This window comes from Bos javanicus, chromosome 22 (genome assembly GCF_032452875.1).
Source record: "Bos javanicus breed banteng chromosome 22, ARS-OSU_banteng_1.0, whole genome shotgun sequence".
Lineage (NCBI taxonomy): Eukaryota > Metazoa > Chordata > Mammalia > Artiodactyla > Bovidae > Bos > Bos javanicus.
In genome coordinates this window covers 42,766,953-42,787,946 of record NC_083889.1, presented here as the reverse complement: position 1 = coordinate 42,787,946, position 20,994 = coordinate 42,766,953, and the positions used below count along the sequence as shown (strand labels likewise).

At 48.8% G+C, this 20,994-nt stretch overlaps 1 protein-coding gene across 2 annotated transcripts in view; it reads right to left on the bottom strand.

The window, feature by feature from the left end:
• Positions 1–20,994, bottom strand: part of FAM107A (family with sequence similarity 107 member A) — a 92,219-nt gene that overhangs the window by 60,233 nt on the left and 10,992 nt on the right. The window lies entirely within an intron of this gene.

Below are 20,994 nucleotides of genomic sequence, written 5' to 3'. Positions count from 1 at the left end.
GAGATCTAATTGCCCACATCTGATAGATCAGAGAAAAAGCAAGATAATTCTAGAAAAACATCTGCTTCATTGACTATGCCAAAGCCTTTGACTGTGTGGATCACAACAAACTGTGGAAAATTCTTCAAGAGATGGGAATACCAGACCACCTGACCTGCCTCTTGAGAAATCTGTATGCAGGTCAAGAAGCAACAGTTAGAATTGGACATGGAACAACAGATTGGTTCCAAGTAGGAAAAGGAGTACGTCAAGGCTGCATATTGTCACCCTGCTTATTTAACTTATATGCAGAGTACATCATGGGAAATGCTGGGCTGAAGCACAAGCTGGAATCAAGACTGCTGGGAGAAATACCAATAACCTCAGATATGCAGAGGACACCACCCTAATGGCAGAAAGTGAAGAGGAACTGAAGAGCCTCTTGATAAAGGTGAAAGAGGAGAGTGAAAAGCTGGCTTAAAACTCAATATTCAGAAAACTAAGATCATGGCATCCGGTGCAATCGGTTCAGTTGCTCAGTCGTGTCCAACTCTCTTTGACCCCATGGACTGCAGCACACCAGGCTTCCCTGTCCATCACCAACTCCTGAAGTTTACTCAAAGTCATGTCCATTGAGTTGGTGATGGCATCCAACCATCCCATCCTCTATTGTCCCCTTCTCCTCCTGCCTTCAATCTTTCCCAGCATCAGGGTCTTTTCAAATTAGTCAGTTCTTCACATCAGGTGACCAAAGTATTGGAGTTTCAGCTTCAGCATCATTCCCTCCAAAGAAATCCCAGGGCTGATCTCCTTTAGAATGGACTGGTTGGATGTCCTTGCAGTCCAAGGGACTCTCAAGAGTCTTCTCCAACACCACAGTTCAAAAGCATCAATTCTTTGATGCTCAGCTTTCTTTATAGAAAGCAGTCCCATCACTTAATGGCAAATATATGGGGAAACAATGGAAACAGTGGCAGACTTTATTTTCTTGGGCTGCAAAATCACTGCAGATGGTGACTGCAGCCATGAAATTAAAAGATGCTAGCTCCTTGGAAGAAAAGCTGTGACCAACCTAGACAGCATATTAAAAAGCAGAGACATTATTTTACCAGCAAAGGTCAGTACAGGGAAAGCTATGGCTTTTCCAGTAGAGTAGTCATGTATGGATGTGAGCTGGACCATAAAGAAAGCTGAGCACCAAAGAATAGATACTTTTGAACTGTGGTGTTGGAGAAGATTCTTGATAGTCCCCTGGACTGCAAGGAGATCAGACCAGTCAATCCTAAAGGAAATCAGTCCTGAATATTCACTGGAAGGACTGATGCTGAAACTGAAGCTCCAATACTTTGGCCACCTGATGCGAAGAACTGAGTCATCGGAAAAGACCCTGATGTTGGAAAAGATTGAGAGCAGGAGGAGAAGGGGACAGCAGAGGATGAGATGGCTGGATGGCATCACCTACTTGATGGACATGAGTTTGAGCAAGCTCTGGGAGTTGGTGATGGACAGGGAAGCCTGGCGTGCTCTAGTCGATGTCACAAAGAATCACACATGACTGAGTGACTGAACTGAACTGATATGATCTATTAACCAGAGTTATTATGCAAATGACACCCTTAACTTGGGCATACTGGTAAAAATCAGGGTAATTTTATAAAAAGATTATGTTTCAGTGGACCTTAAATTCTAGTGTTGTTAACTGAGGTCAGTATTTAAGACAGGTCAGTGCCTAAGACTCACTTCCCAGATGGCTCTTTGTTGCTTTATTATTGTCAAGTTTGGCTGAGTTACTAAGAGGATACTCCAAGTTTGTTTCTGAAACTTATCACAAGTTTCTCTTTGGATGAGGACTGGGTGCCTCATGGCTTGCAGTCAGGGGGTTGTGCATGCTGGAAGGGACATCATAAAGGACTGTCTCCAACCTGGATTAAAGGACACCTACCAGGTACTATTTTGGCTTATGAGGACATCAGAGGACGAGATGGCTGGATGGATGGACCATCTGCTGGATGGACCAATGCAATGGACATGAACCTGGGCAAACTCTGGGAGACAGTGAGGGACAGGGAGGCCTGGTGTGCTGCAGTCCCCGTCGACCCTGAGTGTCATTGTTTTATTTTTAACCACACTGTTGTCCTCAATGTTTACAATGGGGAAACAAGTAGAGCTGTTGCAGAGTATGATGTATTGGATTGCCCAAAAAGATGATTCAAGTTTTTCCTTAAGATGTTATGGGAAAATCCTAACAACTTTTTGGCCAGCCCAATGTAATACTGCTTGCTGTAAGTCTGTTCCTGACAGTACATGCACCGTGTCTGTGCGACAGTTGGGTATGACTGATGAAATGTATAGCCTGTATAATCTTTCCCTGGTAACAAACCTCTGAGCTATTGACTATGTCTGATTAGTTTCCCCCAATGTGGACAACTCGGAAAATGTATATAAACAAAAAATAGGCCTGGCACTGAGGGACAGGATGGAACCAGGGCAGGTGGGGCCACTGTGGCATCGGGGGCTAAATACTTTGGTCTATCCAAAGGGGAAAAGATGGGGAAAAATCTTCACATATTGAGGCATGGGAATGTCATTCTGGCTTTATATATGGTTTAGCTGTACTGACCAGAGTGGCCTGCTTTGTGGCTTATTAAACATACATTGTTGGGCTTCCCTGGTGGTCCAGTGGTTAGGGGTCCTCAGGCCAATGCAGGAGATACAAGTTCAATCCTTGCTCTGGGAAGATCCCACAAGCCTCGTGGCAACTACGCCCATGTACCGCGCCTACCGAGCCTGTGCTCTAGAGCCCGGGAGCCTCAACTACTGAGCCCTCACACCCCAAGTACGGAAGTCCAAGTGCCTTACGCCTGTGCTCTGAAACAAGAGAAGCCACCACAGTGAGAAACCTGCACACTGCAGCTGGAGAACAGCCCCTACGTGCCACAACTAGGGAAAGCCCGTGCAGCATTGAGACCCAGCACAGCCAAAATCAAGGAAGTATTTTTTAAAAACCCATACATCGTACATCTGGTTTGGCCACTGAGGAGAAGGACGCATTTACCAATCGAAACAGTCTTTTGTTCAGACATCCGAGGTAAAAGAAGGTGGGTGTTGTGGGCCTGATTTCAGACATGATTGTGTATGGCTGAGAACTTGAATCTTCTGAACTGCATGGGACTTACAGACACCGGCAACCATTCTCAAAACAGCATCTGCTAGCAGCTGCCAACTGCAACCTTGCTGTCTGAAGGTCTCCTCTTATCATCGTGAACCTTTTCCCTTAACTTTAGGAACAGCAGTGACAAGAGAGCTCAAACTATAGACCCTTAGCAGAAGGCCCCAGATTCTTTAGGCTTATATTAATATCCCTGGAAAAAGTGAAACCCAAATAAATAGAGGAATTCAAAACACTGCTTGGGTTACAAGACATTTGTACAGAGGACCCTCTCCATAACTTACTGTCCTGGGTGCCATATGGAATAGGAAGACTCCTTTGGGCAACACCGCAAGGGTACATGCTGATCACTATCCTAACTGTGATATATTTGAGTGAGTGAGTGAGTGAAGTCGTATCCGTCTCTTTGCGACCCTGTGGACTGTAGACTACCACTCCATGGGATTTTCCAGGCAATAGTCCTGGAGTGGATTGCCATTTCCTTCTCCAGGGGATCTTCCCAACCCAGGGATTGAACCCTGGTCTCCTGCATTGTACACAGACGCTTTTACTGTCTGCGCCACCTACTAGTTTTCAAATGCTGGTCTGGGTTCTATGACAAAGCCATGAAAAACCGAGGTAACATTTTCATAATACAAAATACTGATGCTGAGGGTGGGATTCAAGAATTCTTTGAAAGTTAATGACTTTCTCTGCTCTAATCCTGGAAAACTGACTTCACCCCTGTTCACCAGGAAGTAGCTATGGCACTGGTCGCCCCTGTTCTCCTTCTCAGGATTGAGGAGTATCAAAGCAAAGCGGGGAATTGTAACCGAGCTGGATCCTATGGGCCTTCCCGGGACAGACCCCTCCCCCACCCCCTCTGCTGCAGCTCCTCCCTGATAACAGTACCTAGATAACAGTATCTGGTGCGCACTTCCTGAGTTGTTTCACAGATGCTAAACCCCCACCAAAGGGAAGGACTTGATGACCATGAGCACGTAGCCCCAGGCTTACGCAGCCCAAGGGCTGATGACATTGACTCCTGTGACGCCTCCTGTTGCCTCACCAGCAGCCAGAGGCCTGTGCACAAGCGGGTCACATCCCCTGGAACTCCCCTCCCTCACTCTGCCTTTAAACATCCTTTGCCGAAACCCATCGGAGAGTTGGGGCTTTCTGAGCATTAGCTGTTCCAGACTCTGTATGGTGCCTTACAATAAACACTGCACTTTCCTTCCCCACCCCAGCGTGGGTTGATTGGCTTTACTGCGAGCAGGCGGACCCAAGTTTTGGTTTGGTAACGCCTCCAGCACGTGTGTACCATTTCAAATGCCCACTGTCTGAGACCACCGGATGGTCTACACCCTAACTCTGGGTGTTAGGGATCTAAGTCTGTCTACTAAAAACTAATCTAATCTATGGGAACTTCCCCGGTGGTCCAGCAACTAAGACTTCACGCTCCCAATGCAGGGGGCCCCGGTTCGATCCCTGGTTGGGGAACTAGACCCCACATGCCACAAATAAAGAGTCTGTGTGCCACAACTAAAAACCTCGTGTGTCACAACCAAGACCCGGTGCAGCCAAATAAAAATAAATATTTAAATGTAAATAAATAAAATATTTTATCAAACCCAGGTCTTTTGCATTGCCGGCGGATTCTTTACCAGCTGAGCCATAATGGAAGCCCAATATTTAAGTATAAATAAATAAACACTCATCTGCGGTATTGGAAGTCAGGACAGCCCTGGGTGACAGTGGTTGGGAGGGGCACAGTAGGGGCTCTGGGGAGTTGTTGACATTCTATTTCTTGATCTGAGGAGTGGTTAAACAGACACTTTCAGTTTCTCAAAGTTCATTGAGTGGTAATACTTATGATGGTTGCAGTTTCTATTTGTTACCCTTGATGAAAAGTTCAAACTATTTCCTCCCCTCCCTAATCTGATGGGTGACAAAACAGCATCCTGTGATTGTTATATTTTGAAGGCAGAGCTTTCCTTTGTTGGCACATTGGTCTTCTGGATTCCTTATTCTGGAATCCTTTATTCCCAGGGCTCATGAGAATGCATTAACTGACAGAAGCTGCCTTTTCTCAGACAGAGGAGAGAAGGACCTTGGCTTTCCCTGGGCACAGCTACCTACAGCCTTTCAGGGTAGGTGACGTCCACCCTGTTTTACAGTTTAGAAGGCAGGGGCTGGGAGCAGCGAGGGGACTTGCCCAAGGTCGGGAAATTGACTGCAGAGCTCTGCCTTCCTCGCTACCCTTTCAGCTGCTCCTGTGACAGGCCTTGGCTAACCATGCGACAGGCGTGATCTCAGTCCCTGAAACAGCCAGTGAAGTAGCTATGCGTGTGTGTGTGCTCAGTCGTGTCTGACTCTGTGACCCCATGGACTGCAGCCCACCAGGCTCCTCGGTCTATGGGATTCTCCAGGCAAGAAAACCAGAGCGGGTTGCCATTTCCTTCTCCAGAGGATCTTCCCGACCCAGGGGTTGAACCTGCGTTGGCAGGGGATTCTTTACCACTGAGCCACCTGGGAAGCCCGTAAGAACTAGGAAGTAGCTACAGTGCATCCTCTCTTACAGATGAGAACACAGGGGCTCAGAAAGCTTACATAACTTTCTCAGCTGACTCTGTTAGTAAGTGGAAGAGTGTGCTGAGTCCAGGTCTGCCTGGCTCTAAACCTGTGACGAGGCAGTGCTATCCGGGAGAACCTTATATGGCAATGGGAACGCTCCCTATCTATGCTGATCATACAGCAGCCACGAGTCACATGTGGCTGTATAGACCTTGAAATGTGACCAGTGCCATGGCGGGTATGAAGTTTTATTCTTATTTTTCATTAAATTGAGTAGCCTGTATTGGACAGCCCAACTGTGAGGAGTGAGGTGGGGGAAGGAGAAAAGTCACAGATCGTAGGCACAGATGGCAGAGCAGCTGCCCCTTGGGATCCAGCCTACCAGGAGGGACCCAGTTGCAGAGGTCCTGACAGAGCCCACACACAGGGCTTGTTGGGGCACCAGAACCACACCCTGAGCAAAGAGCCAGGGCTTTGTAATGACATGGAGCCTTAATCAGCCTCTTAACCTAGGACTCAGGTTGCCTCGTGTATAAAATGGGTATCAAAATAGGGCTGGTTTTAAGAGTGAATGATGGAAAACACAGTGCCCGGCACACAACTGGCATTCAGTCAGCTATTTAACAACCATACTACTATCACAATTACCGATGATCAGGTCATTATTGATCACAACTATTATTGTTGATCACAACTAGTATTATTCATTTAAACTTTTATGTTTTTTTCATTATATAAAAGTAGAGCACATTCATGCTAGTAATTTAAGCAATGCAGATGAGTATAAAGTATGACTTAAAAAAATCTCCAAATACTCTAACCCCAAATCTCTCTGCAAGATGAAACCTTTATTAGTTTCCTACCCGCCCCCGCCACCCAAGAATCGTCTCCACTTCCATAAACAACTAGAACTCTCTCCTTTTGAAAAATGCAAACATAAAACACTCTTCGGGAACTTGCTGTTCTCACTTTACAGCGTCTCGAGGGCATCTTTCCACACAAGCACGTTCAGTCTCAGTGTATTATTTTACTGTCTGCACAGTGTTTCCCGGTAAATGTCATTCGTAACTTTTTTCTTTGTAGGTCCTTACTTGCACATTTAGGATGCCACCTCTTATTTTGCTGTTGTGAGCATTTTACATATGGCCTTCTGTACGCCCACCTGGAGGGGAAATTCTTACCAGGAGGATCCCTGGGTCAGTGGTTGGGGCATTTTCAATGGTGATAGATCTTGGCATGAGTACAATCTCATTTTAACCTCTCAGGAGCACTGAACTTTAAAGGAATGTTTTGAAAAAAGACTCAAGTCATGCTAATAATCAGCCCTGGAATTTGTTTGCTGGGTGGGTTTGAAATTTGAGAATAGATTTCTTTTTTCTTTAAGCAGATCTGGTTTCTAAAATCTCTTTGGTGTGGGGATGTGGATGGGGCCAAGAGGGGACTTTGCTGGGGCAGAGGGAGGGTGCACCTTGAGGGCAAGGAGTGGACCGCACTAATCTCAGCTCTGGTTGCCTGGGGGGATCTGGGAGTGAGGACTCAGCTTCCCTGGGAGGCTCGTCTTGTAGGAAGCACAGCTTTGCTGCTTATGTACAAGTAACACTCCAGGGGAGCCACTGAGCCTGTGGCCTGGGGTGGGGAAGGGCGGAGAGAGGAGACGCCCACAAGGCCCTTGCCAAAGAGGGGACAATGGCATTCATCAGCCAGCAAAATCCAAATGGCCTGCAAATGTAAGAAAAGATACTTGGCCTCTCCAGAAACTAAGGAAATGCACACTCAGTTAACAATGGAGTATTGTTTTTCACCGGTCAGATTGGCAGAAATTAAAACAAAATGGTACGTAGTGTTGGAGAGTGCTGGACACCTGGTGTGGGGCGATGGCCACGCAGGCGCACACCTGCAGGGAGTTGGTGGTACAGGCCTCCTGCAGGGAGGGCCATGCCAGTATCTATTCCATCCATCCCTAGGAATTTGTGTTAGTAGCTGAACACATACGCAAAGAAACATTGTCAAGGATTTGCATTAACCAGCATTATTCGTATGAGGAAGAGCTTTCCTCATGGCTCAGTGGTAAAGATTCTACCTGCCAATACAAGGGACATGGGTTTGATCCCAGATCTTGAAGATCCCACATGTAGTGGAGCAGCTAAGCCTGGCCGCTGCAACAACTGAGCCCACATTCCACAACAGCTGAAGTCCGAGCGCTCTAGAACCCATGCTCTGCAACAAGAAAAGCCACTGCAAGGAGAAGCCCGTCACAGAGCAGCTAGACAGTAGCTCCCACTCACAACTAGAGAAAAGCCCTCGCAGCAATGAAGACCCAGCACAGCCAAAAATAATAAATAAAATTCATAACAGTAAAAAACATTGGCAAAAAGGTAAATGTCTAGATAGGGGTCTAGTTAAATAAGCTGTGTTATCTCCATAAAATGTAACAATTTGTGGCTACAACTGATACTGTAGATCTGTGTTTACTAACACAGAAGATACCCAATACCTATATGAGAAAATGAAGTGGGAAAAATCACTTAATTATTAAATATGCAGTGTTATGGATTTAGTGTTTTATATATACATATCAGTTCAGTCTCTTAGTTGTGTCCGACTCTTTGCAACCCCATGGACTGCAGCACACCAGGCCTCCCTGTCCATCACCAACTCCCAGAGTTTACCCAGATTCATGTATATTGAGTCAGTGATGTCATCCAACCATCTCATCCTCTGTCGTCCCCTTCTCCTCCTGCCTTCAATCTTTCCCAGCATCAGGGTCTTTTCAAATACGTCAGTTCTTCACATTAGGTGGCCAAAGTATTGGAGTTTCAGCTTCAAAGTCTTTCCAATGAACACTCAGGACTGATCTCCTTTAGGATGAACTGGTTGGATCTCCTTGCAGTCCAAGGGACTCTCAAGAGTCTTCTCCAACACCACAGTTCAAAAGCATCAATTCTTCAGTGCTCAGCTTTCTTTATAGTCCAACTCTCACATCCATACATGACCACTGGAAAAACCATAGCCTTGATCAATATGGATATGCTTGCCTATACAGATATTGATATTATGTGTATATTTCTATATGTATTTTATGTGAACTTCTGTGGCAAATGTTTGGAAGAGTATGAATGAATGCCCTCAGTGATTATACTCAAGTGGTAGGGAATTTTACTCATTAATTCATTTTTGCAATTCTCTGCATTTCCTTGGAGTGTTTTTTTTTTTTTTGGCAATGAACTTGTATTGTTTTTATAATAGAATAATTTTCTAATATTAGCTTAGGAAACAAAGAAAGTTAATAACTGTTTTAAATGTATTAGCCAATCTAAATGCAAATCTTATCCTCTCATACTAAGATGGCCTCTAGCTCTTGTTCACATTAGAAGCACCCTCTGATCCCAGGACTATCTTTAATTATAATAATAAAGATAAGAGGAAGAGTTAAGATAATGATGGCCCTTTACTGAGCACATCCTGTGTGCCAGGCACTAGTGGGTACTTCATACAGTCTCTCACTGGATCCTCACAGTGGCCCAAGACATAGCTACTCTCATGGCTTTGGATCTCCCAGTCTCCCCTGAAGTGGGGAGTCCAGCCAGGTGATTTGTTGAAGGAGAGCTCTCTCAGGAAATCTGTGAAGCAGTAGGGAGGGAAGCAGGATGGGGCAGGAGAGGTTAAGCAAGGAAGTGGGTTCTGCTGACGTCTTGGTTCAGCGTGATTCTGTGACCACAGCTCTGCCCCACTCTGAGGCAAGGACACTGGGCTCTTATTCTGCCCTAACAGTTGGTCACTGGCTATAGGACAACAGGAAAGGATAACCAGGGAGGTGGGGTCAACCCCCCAAATGTCTCCGGGTGATATCTCTCCCATCAGCGAGGGCAACTGTTTTGAGGAGAGTGCAGTTGTTAGCAGCGGACGCTTACGGCAGCTAGGAGATGGGTGTGCTGGACCGGTAAAGGAGATGCGGGTGGAGCACCAACCCTCTACATATTATTATCCCCATTTTATAGCTGGGGAAACTGGCTCAGAGAGGTGAAGTAACTTGCCCAAGGTTACACAGCTAATCTTCCAGTAGTCATGGATGGATGTGAGAGTCGGACTATAAAGAAAGCTGAGTGCCGAAGAATTGATGCTTTTGAACTGTGGTGTTGGAGAAGACTCTTGAGAGATCCTAGGACTGCAAGGAGATCCAACCAGTCCAGCCTAAAGGAAATAAGTCCTGAATATTCATTGGAAGGACTGATGCTGAAGCTGAAACTCCAATACTTTGGCCACCTGATGTGAAGAATTGAGTCACTGGAAAAGACCCTGATGCTGGGCAAGATTGAAGGCAGGAGGAGAAGGGGATGACAGAGGATGAGATGGTTGGATAGCATCACTGACTCGATGGACATGAGTTTGAGCAGGCTCCGGAAGCTGGTGATGGACAGGGAAGCCTGGCATGCTGTAGTCCATGGGGTCACAAAGAGTCGGGCACGACTGAGCAACTGAACTGAACTGAACACAGCTAACAAGAGACAGAAGCAGGTTTTGAACTCAGATGTGAAGTCCTAGCTCTGAGCCTTGAAACTAGACTGCTGGTAGTCCCACGGAGGGAAAGGGCATTGAGGCTGTGGGTGTGTACCATCCCACATTCCCTGCCCACTGAGTGCCCTACCATACACTTTCTGTGCATCACATTAGCATCTTGGCCAATAGTCAGTTCCAACCCGGGCTTTTGAAGAAGGGAGCCACAGAAAGCCTTTGTGTTCCAGCTGAGGTCCCTGAAGCTTGTATGTCCGTGGAGCTGGTTGCTAGGAGATGCTTCTCAAGAAAGTTTCCTTTGGAAAATGAGCCCAGGCTCTGCCCGCAGCCCCAAGTTATTGTACCTCGGAGAGAGACATTCTACCACTTGTTCCCCTCAAGGCACTAGCAGCGGATCCAGTTCCTCCTCCAACACTCCTTCTGGGCCCCAGCGCAGAGAGGATCCTGGCTGAGAACAGCTCCTGTACCAGACAAACTAAGAAGCCTGGAGAGAAAGGGCCCTTTGAGATGACCTACCTGTTCACCCCATTATATAAATGGGGAAACTGAGGCACAGAGGATCAAGGGACTCCACAGTGAGTTGCTGATAGGGTCATGGCTCATCTCTGTCGTTACTACACGAGCAGCCCTCCCACCCCAAGCCCTGCCTGGTGACACAGAAAGAACTCAGTATTTGGAGACAGAGTACGTTTCCCTTTATTTCTTTACCATTGGGTTTCAAAGCCTTCTGGGGGACAATGATTACTTTGCTCAAGTGGAGAGGAACAGCTGCATTCATTGGGCATCTGCTAAGTGCCAAATCCTGGAATAGGTGTTTTCGGGTCTGTATCTGCTAAACTGACCTCTGGACGGTCTTAGGATCACTGTCTATTGCCTGTAGGATCTACTTGACTAAGGACCATATTTTCCTGGTGGTTTTTTTTTTTTTTTTGCATGTCTAGAAAATTTAGCTCACATACTGGATGCTTGTGTGTGTGTGCGTGTGTGTGTGATGTGTTGTAGGGACTCTGGGTTCTATTTTCTTTTGAACAGTGTTAAATTTTACGTTAGCAGGCAGTTCAATTAACAGTTGATCCCTTTGAAATCTCATGGGCTCGGTTTTACACTTTGCTAGGGGAGGAGCTAAGCCCAAGTTCCTTCCCAAGCCTGCCTAACATGAAAGGTCTTGCCTCCCAACTCCCTCCTCTGAGGACCTTGAAGTATTTGGCTCTAGGCTGTGTTTAGGCAGGTCTGGAACTGCTTTCCACTAGAGCACAGTCCCCACTTGTAGGGCCTTTCTCCTGTCTTGGCCTGATGCCTCGGGTGAAGGTCGGTCCTGTGTCTCCCAGCTCTGCCTGACTTGAAGTATCTCAGTCTGCTCTCAACCCCCTGCCAGCGGCCCTCTGGCAATCCGTGGATAGTCCTGCTCTGGGCTGGCATAGCCAAACCTTTAGACAAGGACCTGTGGGTCCTGGGAGACCTGCACAGACTTCTGGGGCCCCCTGGCTCTGCAGCTCCCTCCCCTCCAGTGTCTTGGCCTGTACATTCCTCCTTTGGTTGCCCCAAACTCTGATCGCTGCCCCTTGCACTCAGCAGGACGGTCGTGCTCTGTTTGGCCCCCTGCGCGCTGAACCATGCTCTGGGCATTGTCCCAGGATGAAAGACTACGTGGTGAGGGACTCACCTGGTGAGTTTCCCTTCCCTCAGGATCGAAGCACCAGCGGCGCTTGCTTTCCTGGTGGCTCAGTGGTAAAGACTCTGCCTGCAGTGCAGGAGACCTGGCTTTGATCCCTGGGTCGGGAGGATCCCCTGGAGAAGGGAATGGCTACCCACTCCAGTATTCTTGCCTGGGAAATCCCACAGACAGAGGAGCCTGGTAGTCCATGGGGTGGCAAAGAGTCAGACACGACCAAGGTGACTAAAACACACACAGACACACACAGACATACACACACACTCCACTTTCTGAGAGCAGCTGCCTTTTACTTTGTCGGGTGTTGTGATATTTCGGGTTGGTCTGGTACCAGATTCTCCATCATGGCTGAGCAGTGTCTCTCCCTGTATTTGTCTTGGAATACTCACAAGATCCCTGAGAAAAAGGACTCGATGCCCTCATTTAACAAGTGAGGGAATCCCAGTGTGTGCGGACACAGTAACATGCCCAAATGGCAGAGCTGGAGAGCCAAAAACCAATTTTTTGGACTTCCAAGCCCATGTGTTGTCCCAATACTGCCCCTGCTTTCAGTGGAAAAGCTAAAATCAAAACCAAATTTCACTGTCACCATCACCAAAACAGCAGTTTTTTCCTGAACCCACTTATATACTTTCCTATGTCCCATCTCTCTCCATGTACCTGCATTCCTATTTCTGCCACTGACCCCCTGGTCTGGGTGATCATCATCCTTCATATGGATGACGATGGTCATCCCCAAGTGGGCTTCCATTGCTTTCTTCCTAGAACACGTTTGCTGACTTGCTTCCTTGCTCTGCTGCCTTCAGCGGCTCCCTACGACCCACAGCAGCACTTCTCAAAATGAAGTATTGAGAACTACTCTTTAGGGGATGCTCTGCTCTTAAAGATTCTCTGCTGGAAACGCAAACATGCAGGGGCTCTGCAGGAAAGACACTTGTTTAGCTGGCCTTCACCCAGACTGCGGGCCGGAAACTGCTGGCTCATGTAATCCCTGCTAAAATCTTGTGGAAGGCACTGGAAAATATTGGCCCACAGAGTCAAGGCGAGTCTTGCTGTCTGCATTTCAGTCTTTCTACATTTCAACCTCCTCTCTCAAGTTCATTTACGAAGACTTCCTGTCACAAGACATGCTCCCGCCCATCCCTTTGTCTCCCTTCTAGCTATAAGAATGATATAAGTCTGCAGCCCCTGGAAGTTTCTTTGAGGGGGACAGGCCCAGAAATGGGGCCACCAGAGGAAAGTGCAGCCATGACGAAGAGAGGGACTAGGTTTTGAAGACTTTATAAAGACCTTGGATGCAGCCTTACCTGAAGCCATTACTCCTGGACTTTCTGCTATGCTGCTGCTGCTGCTGCATCGCTTCAGTCGTGTCCGACTCTGTGCGACCCCATAGACGGCAGCCCACCAGGCTCCCCCATCCCTGGGATTCTCCAGGCAAGAGTACTGGAGTGGGTTGCCATTGGCTTCTCCGACTTTCTGCTATAAGAGCTGCTATATTATTATTTATTCCCTCTTAACCCAGGGCTCCTACAAAAGAGCACTTGGCTGGTATATTTTCCCAGCTGTCTGGCAACTCTTCTGAGATTGAGCACGATGTCCTGCCCATCTGTGCTCTGCCTCTGGACCTGTGGGACTAAGGGTCGGGGGGTTCAGATGTTTCTTAAATGTCATGAGTCATTATCCCACGAGGGCCACTTTTCTTGGCCCAGCATATGACCAGGAGTTGGCCGTGTGAGAGTTACTTCACAGTTGCCAGCTCTGAGCTTTCTCCTGGAGGGTGGGGGTGAGGAAACTGGTGGGGAAAAGAGCATGAGATATCTCAAAGTAACCCTGCCTTCTGTTTTCACACCTCGGTATAAGCCCCTCCCTCCGAGTGTGGATGGGATCTGTGACTTGATTCTAACACTAGACTATGCCACACATAACTATGGTAATGGGTGTGTGTGTGTGTGTGTGTGCGCGCGTGTGTGCGTGCGTGCGTGCATGCGTTGCTCACATGCAATGCCAAAGAGGTTCTCCTTGCTGACTTGATGGAGTGAGCAGACCTGCTGAGACATACACAAGGCCGGGAACAGCTTGCAGCCTCCAGAGCTGTGGGTGGCCTCAAAGAGCTGAGGACAACCTCCAACAGCAACCAGCAAGCCTCTGGGCCCTCTGTCCTACAACCACAGGGACCTGAACTCTGCAAACAACCTGAATGAGCTCAGAAGTGGATTCTACCCCAGTCAGCCTCCGGATGAGAGCCCAGCCTGACCAATCCCTTGTGAGGTTCTGAGCAGAGGATGTGGCTAAGCGAGGCTAGGACCCTAGCCCATGGGAACTGTGACAGATATGGAAGCTGCAGGTTCTGTAGTAATGTGTAACACTACAATCGGAAACCAGTGGGCTTTGGAGAGTGAGAGGTCTGGGTTTTATTTCTGCCTCACGTGCCAGCAGTGTGACCTCACATGAGTCCCATCATCTCTCCAAGCCCCAGTGTTTTCCTTTCTGAACAGGAGTAGATTTGGGAGAATTAAGCGAATGCATGTAAAACACCCAGAAGGGCCTAGAACAGAGTAGATGCTCAATAAATAGCAGTTAAAAGTTATGATTAAATTTTCTTCATTCACTTAAAAATTTTTTTTTAATATTTATCATAATTACTTTGATACACAGAAAAAATAACTTTGCTTCAAATAGTTAAGGGGATTTCCCTATCTGGGCTTCCCTGGTGGCTCAGATGGTTAAAAAAAAAAAAAAAAGAGAGAGAGAGAAATACATCTGCCAATAAAGGAGACACAGGTTCGACCCCTGGTTGGGGAAGATCCCTGGAGAAGAAAATGGCAACCCACTCCAGTATTCTTGCCTGGGAAATCCCATGGGCAGAGGAGCCTGGAAGGCTGCAGTCCACGGGGTCACAAGGAGTCGGACACGACTTTCACTTTCCTTATCTAAGAGCACAGAGCGCATCAGCAGAGTCAGATGACCGCCCGACAATCCCATGCGGGTCTCTTTCCGGAACAGCCCCTTCCTCACACCTGGAATAACACCAGCTGCCCAACAACAACTAGCCTAAGAGCCAGACACCTCACCGCCACCAAACCTGCAAGGTGGGGTCATTATTCCCATGTTGCAGATGAAGAAACTAGGGCTCAGAGAGGTTGAGTCACTTGCCCAGCATCCCACAGCTACATGTGGTGGAGGTGGGGTTTGGTTTCAGCACCTGCAAGGAACCACCTATTCCACAGCATCCATACCTGGCCTGGATTCTCCCTCCCTAGTCTCCCGTGGGGGTGGCCTGGGGGACACTGGGGCTTTCTGGAACGGGGCAGGGACAAGGAAATCAGCAGTGAGGCCTGGCCCCAGATCCCATTACACCAGGGGAGATTGCGTTTCCCCCGTTCCGGCGCCGTGAGTGGGGCAGAGAGGCGGGCAGGCAGCCACTTCCCCGGTTATTCAAGTAGAAAATTACAGGTGCCCAGAATAGCCTGGGCATTCTTTTATTTATGAATAAGCGGCGAGTCCATGGAGCTGGAATGGGGGCTTACATGTATTTTTTTCCACTGGCCACGTTCCCAAGATCTGCAGGGATCCTTAGTTCTCTCAGGGGACTCTTTGGGGGAACCAGGGGAGCTGGTAGGATTGGGCTGTTTCCAGGGCACGGTCGTAGGAAAAGGAGAGACGGCCATGTCCTTCTTGCTGTGTGACCTTGGGCAAATGGCTTGGCCTAAATGAACCAAATGGCTTCATTTCTTTTATAAAATGGGGTGGGTGCTGAACTTACAGAAATATGTTATTTTCTTCTGAGCATAAAATTAACATTTGCTCATTGTTAACAATGTAAAAAGTTCAAAAAACAAAATCACACAATGACCATTATATCCCCCCATGGCCCCTCCATAGTTAAGATAATCAAGGTTAACATTTGGTACATATACCCTTCCAGTCTTTCTTTCTATGCTTTCTATGCATATAGAAAAAAAAGTGAATATTCACTAGAAAGACTGATGCTGAAGCTCCAATACTTTGGCCACCTGATGCAAAGAGCCAACTCATTGGAAAAGACCCTGATGCTGGAAAGATTGAGGGCAGGAGGAGAAGGGGATGACAGAGGATGAGATGGTTGGATGGCATCACCGACTCGATGGACATGAACCTGAGCAAACTCTGGGAGAGAGTGAAGGACGGGGAAGCCTGGCGTGCTTACAATCAACAAAGGCTTTCAGAGCGCTGCCCCAAGCCCCACGGAGGCTTGGAAGCCAGTTCTCCCCAACACTTTCCACTTTCTGTTTCTCCAGCCCTGTGCAGACCACCCCAATCCCAAACCATCAGAACTGCTAGTGAGGTGGTAAAGACATTTTTCCAGCTCCCAGAAGTGGATGTGGGGCCTGGGGTCTCCTGGGAGGACACCCCCCAGGCCTGAGGCACAGATGGGCTGGCCTGGGCGTGGCTGCTGACCCCGCCTCTCCTCCCTGGAGGGTCAGTGTGGGGAGCTGCCACCTTCTCCCAGGGCTGGGTCTTGAATAGTTAATATGTGAAGTGCTGAGAACTGGTGTCTGACTCACAGTCCGCAGTCAATACATCTTAGCTGTCTCCATAACTGTTTTACGTCATTATTCCTAGTTGAGAGCTAGACAGCCTGAGGTTGTTCCCTGTGGAGACTTTGTATCGAACCCGAGGCGGCAGCAGTTCAATCACTCGCAGGATGGAGGTCATTCCAGCTCTGATGACAGCCACTTCCTGTGTCAGGCACAGTATGGAGCCGGGTGGGCAGGAATCACGTCTGATTCCTGCTCTGCTGACTCATCTGGCTTGCTGCCTGAGGCCTCCACACTATCAATAAATGGCCACAACTAGTCCCCATTCACAGATGATGAAACTGGGGTGCAGAGGGGTTAAACTCTCCCAAGGCTGCACGGCTGGCAGGTGGCAAACAGGGGCCGCACCCCAGGCTTGTCCAGTGCAGCATCCCTCGTCCGGCAGGCTTGGTCTGTAGGGATGAGGAAGGCCTGGTCCCTGCCTCCAGGTGCTCACTGCCTAATTCTGCCCAAGTCTGGAACTTTCCCAAGTTCCTTGGGTTTCCTGGGGGTTTCGGGAGAAAGCTGTGGGCCTGGGGTCAAGACTGCCCTGGTGTAGATCCTACTGTGACACCGCCTAGCTCTGCCACCCACCTAGATGTGGGGCACAGTAAGTGTGCTCAGCAAGTCCAGCTCTTGGAAAAGTGCACTGGTATTGTTCCCAGAGGACTCACTGAATGTCCAAGGGCCACCGTGCTTTCCGCCTGAGTGGCGGGCAGAGCTGTGGCCGTTTTAGCTCAAGGAAATACGGGTCTCCACCAGCATGTGGGGTTGATTGCTATGTGCCAGATAAAGGTGTCCTAAGTCTGGGCTGCTCCATACCCCAGCCTTGGTGGAGAAAGAGGTGGCTGGACAGCGAGGGTGTGTGTGCGGGCGGGGGGTAAGTTTGTGAGACACTCAGTTGTGTCCGAATCCTTGTGACCCTATGGACTGTAGCCCGCCAGGCTCCTCTGTCCATGGGATTCTCCAGGCAAGAATGGGAGTGGGTTACCATTTCCTTCTCCAGGGGATCTTCCCAACCCAGGGATTGAACCCAGGTCTCCTGCACTGCCGGTAGATTCTTTACCGTCAGGGAGGGGGTAGTTCTGCCCAAAGAATCCCAAATCTGCTACATCCTCTCTACGTTTGACCACCATGGGTCAGGCAGGTGCTCTTGACTTTCTGCAGCACGTGTTTACGGGACGTTCCCTGGAGTAAACTCAGCCCAGCGAGCCGTGACAACCTGACCTAGAGAAGCAAGGGAACGGCTGCTTCAGGGCATGCTCCCTCACTCTGGGAACCACCACTGCGCTGGGTGGTGATGCTGGGCCAGGCCCACGGCTGAGGGAGTGGGCCGTGAGCCTGCCGCCCGCCTGGGGCTGATTCCTGCATTCACCATTGCCCTGCTGTGTGACCTGGGGCCAGGCACCTAACCTCTCTGAGCTCTGGGGACCACAGGAGTTCCGATTTCATGAGGTTGCTGTGAGACGGTACCTGGCGCATCATGATCACTCACTAAATGGGATATTATTATTTCCTTGAAAAAAAGTTATTTGAAGCCCTGTGGGTCCAAGTTGCCAAAGTGCTCAGTATGAGAATGAAGAATGAGTCGAGTCACATTCTGGAGATTATGGTTTCTGAAGCTGAGATTCTCACCTCTGGGAAACGAGCTCTGTCAAAATCCTGACATGGCCCTGCTCCCTCTTCTTGAGGCGTCTGAACATCCTCATATACACATAGCATTTTATATGTTACTTCATGGAAACCCACCCATGAGCCTAACGGTGGAATTTATCCCAAGGAAAGGACAAGGGGTGGGTACCAAAATACATCTACTGCGATGTGGAAGCACAAAAACAAACCGAATACCTCCAAATCAAGGGCTGGCTAAGCACACCGCGGCAGGCCCGTATGCACGGGACTCGATGCACCCACGAGAAAGGAGCCACAGCAAAGGATGTGTGACCTACCGCAGAGTGGGGGGCAAGTCCTCACGGGTCCGCCTCCCACACTGACAGCGTGGACCGCCAGGTCTGAAAGGATTCCCACCGCGTGTCAGCAGTGGTTATGCTGGACGCAAGAATAATGGGTGATTTTAGTTTTCCTTTTCTGTACTTTATGATTTTTCTATCATATAGTATTTGAGTAATACATGAGAAGACTTTTAAATTAGAGGAGCAAAGTCCACTTTTAAAAATGATGAAAATGGAGTGCTGTGGAAAGTTAGGAAAATAAAGAGGGAAAAAAGCCAATTCATCTGGCTTTGATCACGAACGGCTGCTACTACAATCTGTTCCCTGCAAGGAAGCAAATCTGCTTGACCTTCCTCTCTCACTCCCTGGCCTCTGGTGGAGCACAGGGATCCATTTCTCCTGTTCCCCGTTCCTCTGTTACCACCCCCGCTCCTGGGCTTCAGTTATCATCTCTGAAGGATACATACTGCTGATGGTTGGCAGCTCCTCATGGCCAGCCGGAAGGAGCTGACCAACTTTGATCAGATAGAATAACAAATAGTAAGCAGCCCTTTGCTAAGCCTTTACAATGTGTCAAGTGCTGTGTTTTGTAGGTTCTTTTATTAACCCAGTTTAATACATGGGAAAGCTGAGGTCAAGGAGGAGCCAACGTCATGAAGCTAGTGAGCGGGAAAGCCAGGATGCAAACTGAGGTTCTCCGGACTTCATGGCCGGGGCCCCAGGTGTGAAGCTACTGCTGACTCCCAGCTGCCTAACCTCAGACACGTCTTACGCCCAGCTGCTTGGCCCAGTTCCCCCAACCTCTGCCCCCCCCTCCACTGTCCTCTCCTACAGCACTCTCCCCTGCCCTAGTCCTGCCCAGCTTCTGCATGTCTCCCTTCACCTGGAACACTGTCACCCTCCCCTTGGCCTGGCGCATCCCTCCAGGGGTCTGCTTAGATAGCACCTTCTCCAGGAAGTCTTCCCTGATGGCTCCCCTGCCAGGGCTGGTTACCCCCAGGCCATGACCCACCCTGTGCGGTGGTGAGCCTGGGAGGAGGCCAGGCTCTCTGCAGGAGACTGTCTCCACACAGCCCTGCCAAGGAGCCCAGCCTCCCATGCCGGCCAAGCCCTTGCGCTGGGATGGTCGCAGGAGGTGGAGGCAGAAAGCTTGGGCCCAGAGGGCCAGTCCTTGGCCTGAGTGTCACATCTGCGCCCGACAGTCTTCAGTCTCAGCTCCTGCAGGTGTCTGCAGCTCCTGGGGACACAGGCCCAGGCTTTGTAGCTGGGAGGCTCCTGGCTGTGGGCAGAGCAGGGGCAGGGGAGTGCCCACAGGCCACATGCCAGTGGACAGGACCGGGCCAGCGAAGTCACCCTGGGACATCTCTCTCCCTTTCCCCCAGGTTCACCTGGCTGAGCCTGGATGAGGCATCCCTGGAAAAACTGCCACTGGAACTTTCCACTGACTCTGGCCTGGTTCTGGAATGGCAGGATTCTGAGACGGAGCCTGTGGTCATTTCTGGCCAGAGTCCCTGACCTGCTCAGGCACAGAGTAGACCCACAGCAAGGAGACGGCTGTAGCACTTGGGCTTAAAGTAATTCCAGGGCCACCAAGCCCTGGCTGTGGGATTTTGGAGCCTTGCCTAGAACTTTTTTTTTTTTTTGCATCAATGGATGAGTGCATCACCCTGTAATTTACTTTTCTTTACTGTCCTTATTGAATTTTGATAAACATTATTTTATCATAAAATGAAGTGGGAAGTGGAAGTGTCCCCTCATTTTTTTATTTTTACACCAAAAGACATTTCAAAAGTTCAAACACACTTAAAACCTTATGAGACAACTAAAAGTTGCAGATTTTAAAATCATCACTGTTAAAGACATTCTTAAAGAGGAAAAGCTGAAAAAGGCCAGAGTATATAATGGACAAGAGACAACCATTTCACTAAATGGTGCTGGGGAAATTGGACAGCCACGTGCAGGACACGAGACCAGAGCATTCCTCCATGCCATGCACAGACGCTCAAAATGGACGAGAGACCCAAAAGCAAGACCTGAAACCACAGAGCTCCCAGAAGAGGACACAGGCGGAGCACCACACGGCAACAGTCCCCTAGTCTCCCAAGGCAAAAGAGACAACAGCAAAAACATACCAACTGCACCCAAGCCGACGCAAAAGCCCCTGCACAGCAAAGGAAATCATCCACAAGATGACGGCAACCCTCTGAATGGGAGGAAATACCCGCCAACCACATGACTGACAAGGGGTCAACACGCAAAACACAACAGCGCCTACAACTCAACACCAAGAAAGCAAACAACCCAATCGAAAAAAAAAAAAACAACAACAGCAGGACACTCAACCATTTTTTTCCAAAGGCAACATACAGATGGCCAATGGGCACATGAAAGGACGCTCAACATCGCTAACCATCAGAGAAATGCGGATCAAAACCATGATGCGGTATCACCCACACCTGCCTGAATCGCCATCATCAACAGGTCAACAAATAACAGATGCTGGCAAGGAGAAACGCGAACACGTGTATGCTGTTGGTAGGAACGTAAATTGGTTCGGCCATGATGAAAAACAGGATGGCGGTTCCTCAAAACAAAAAATAA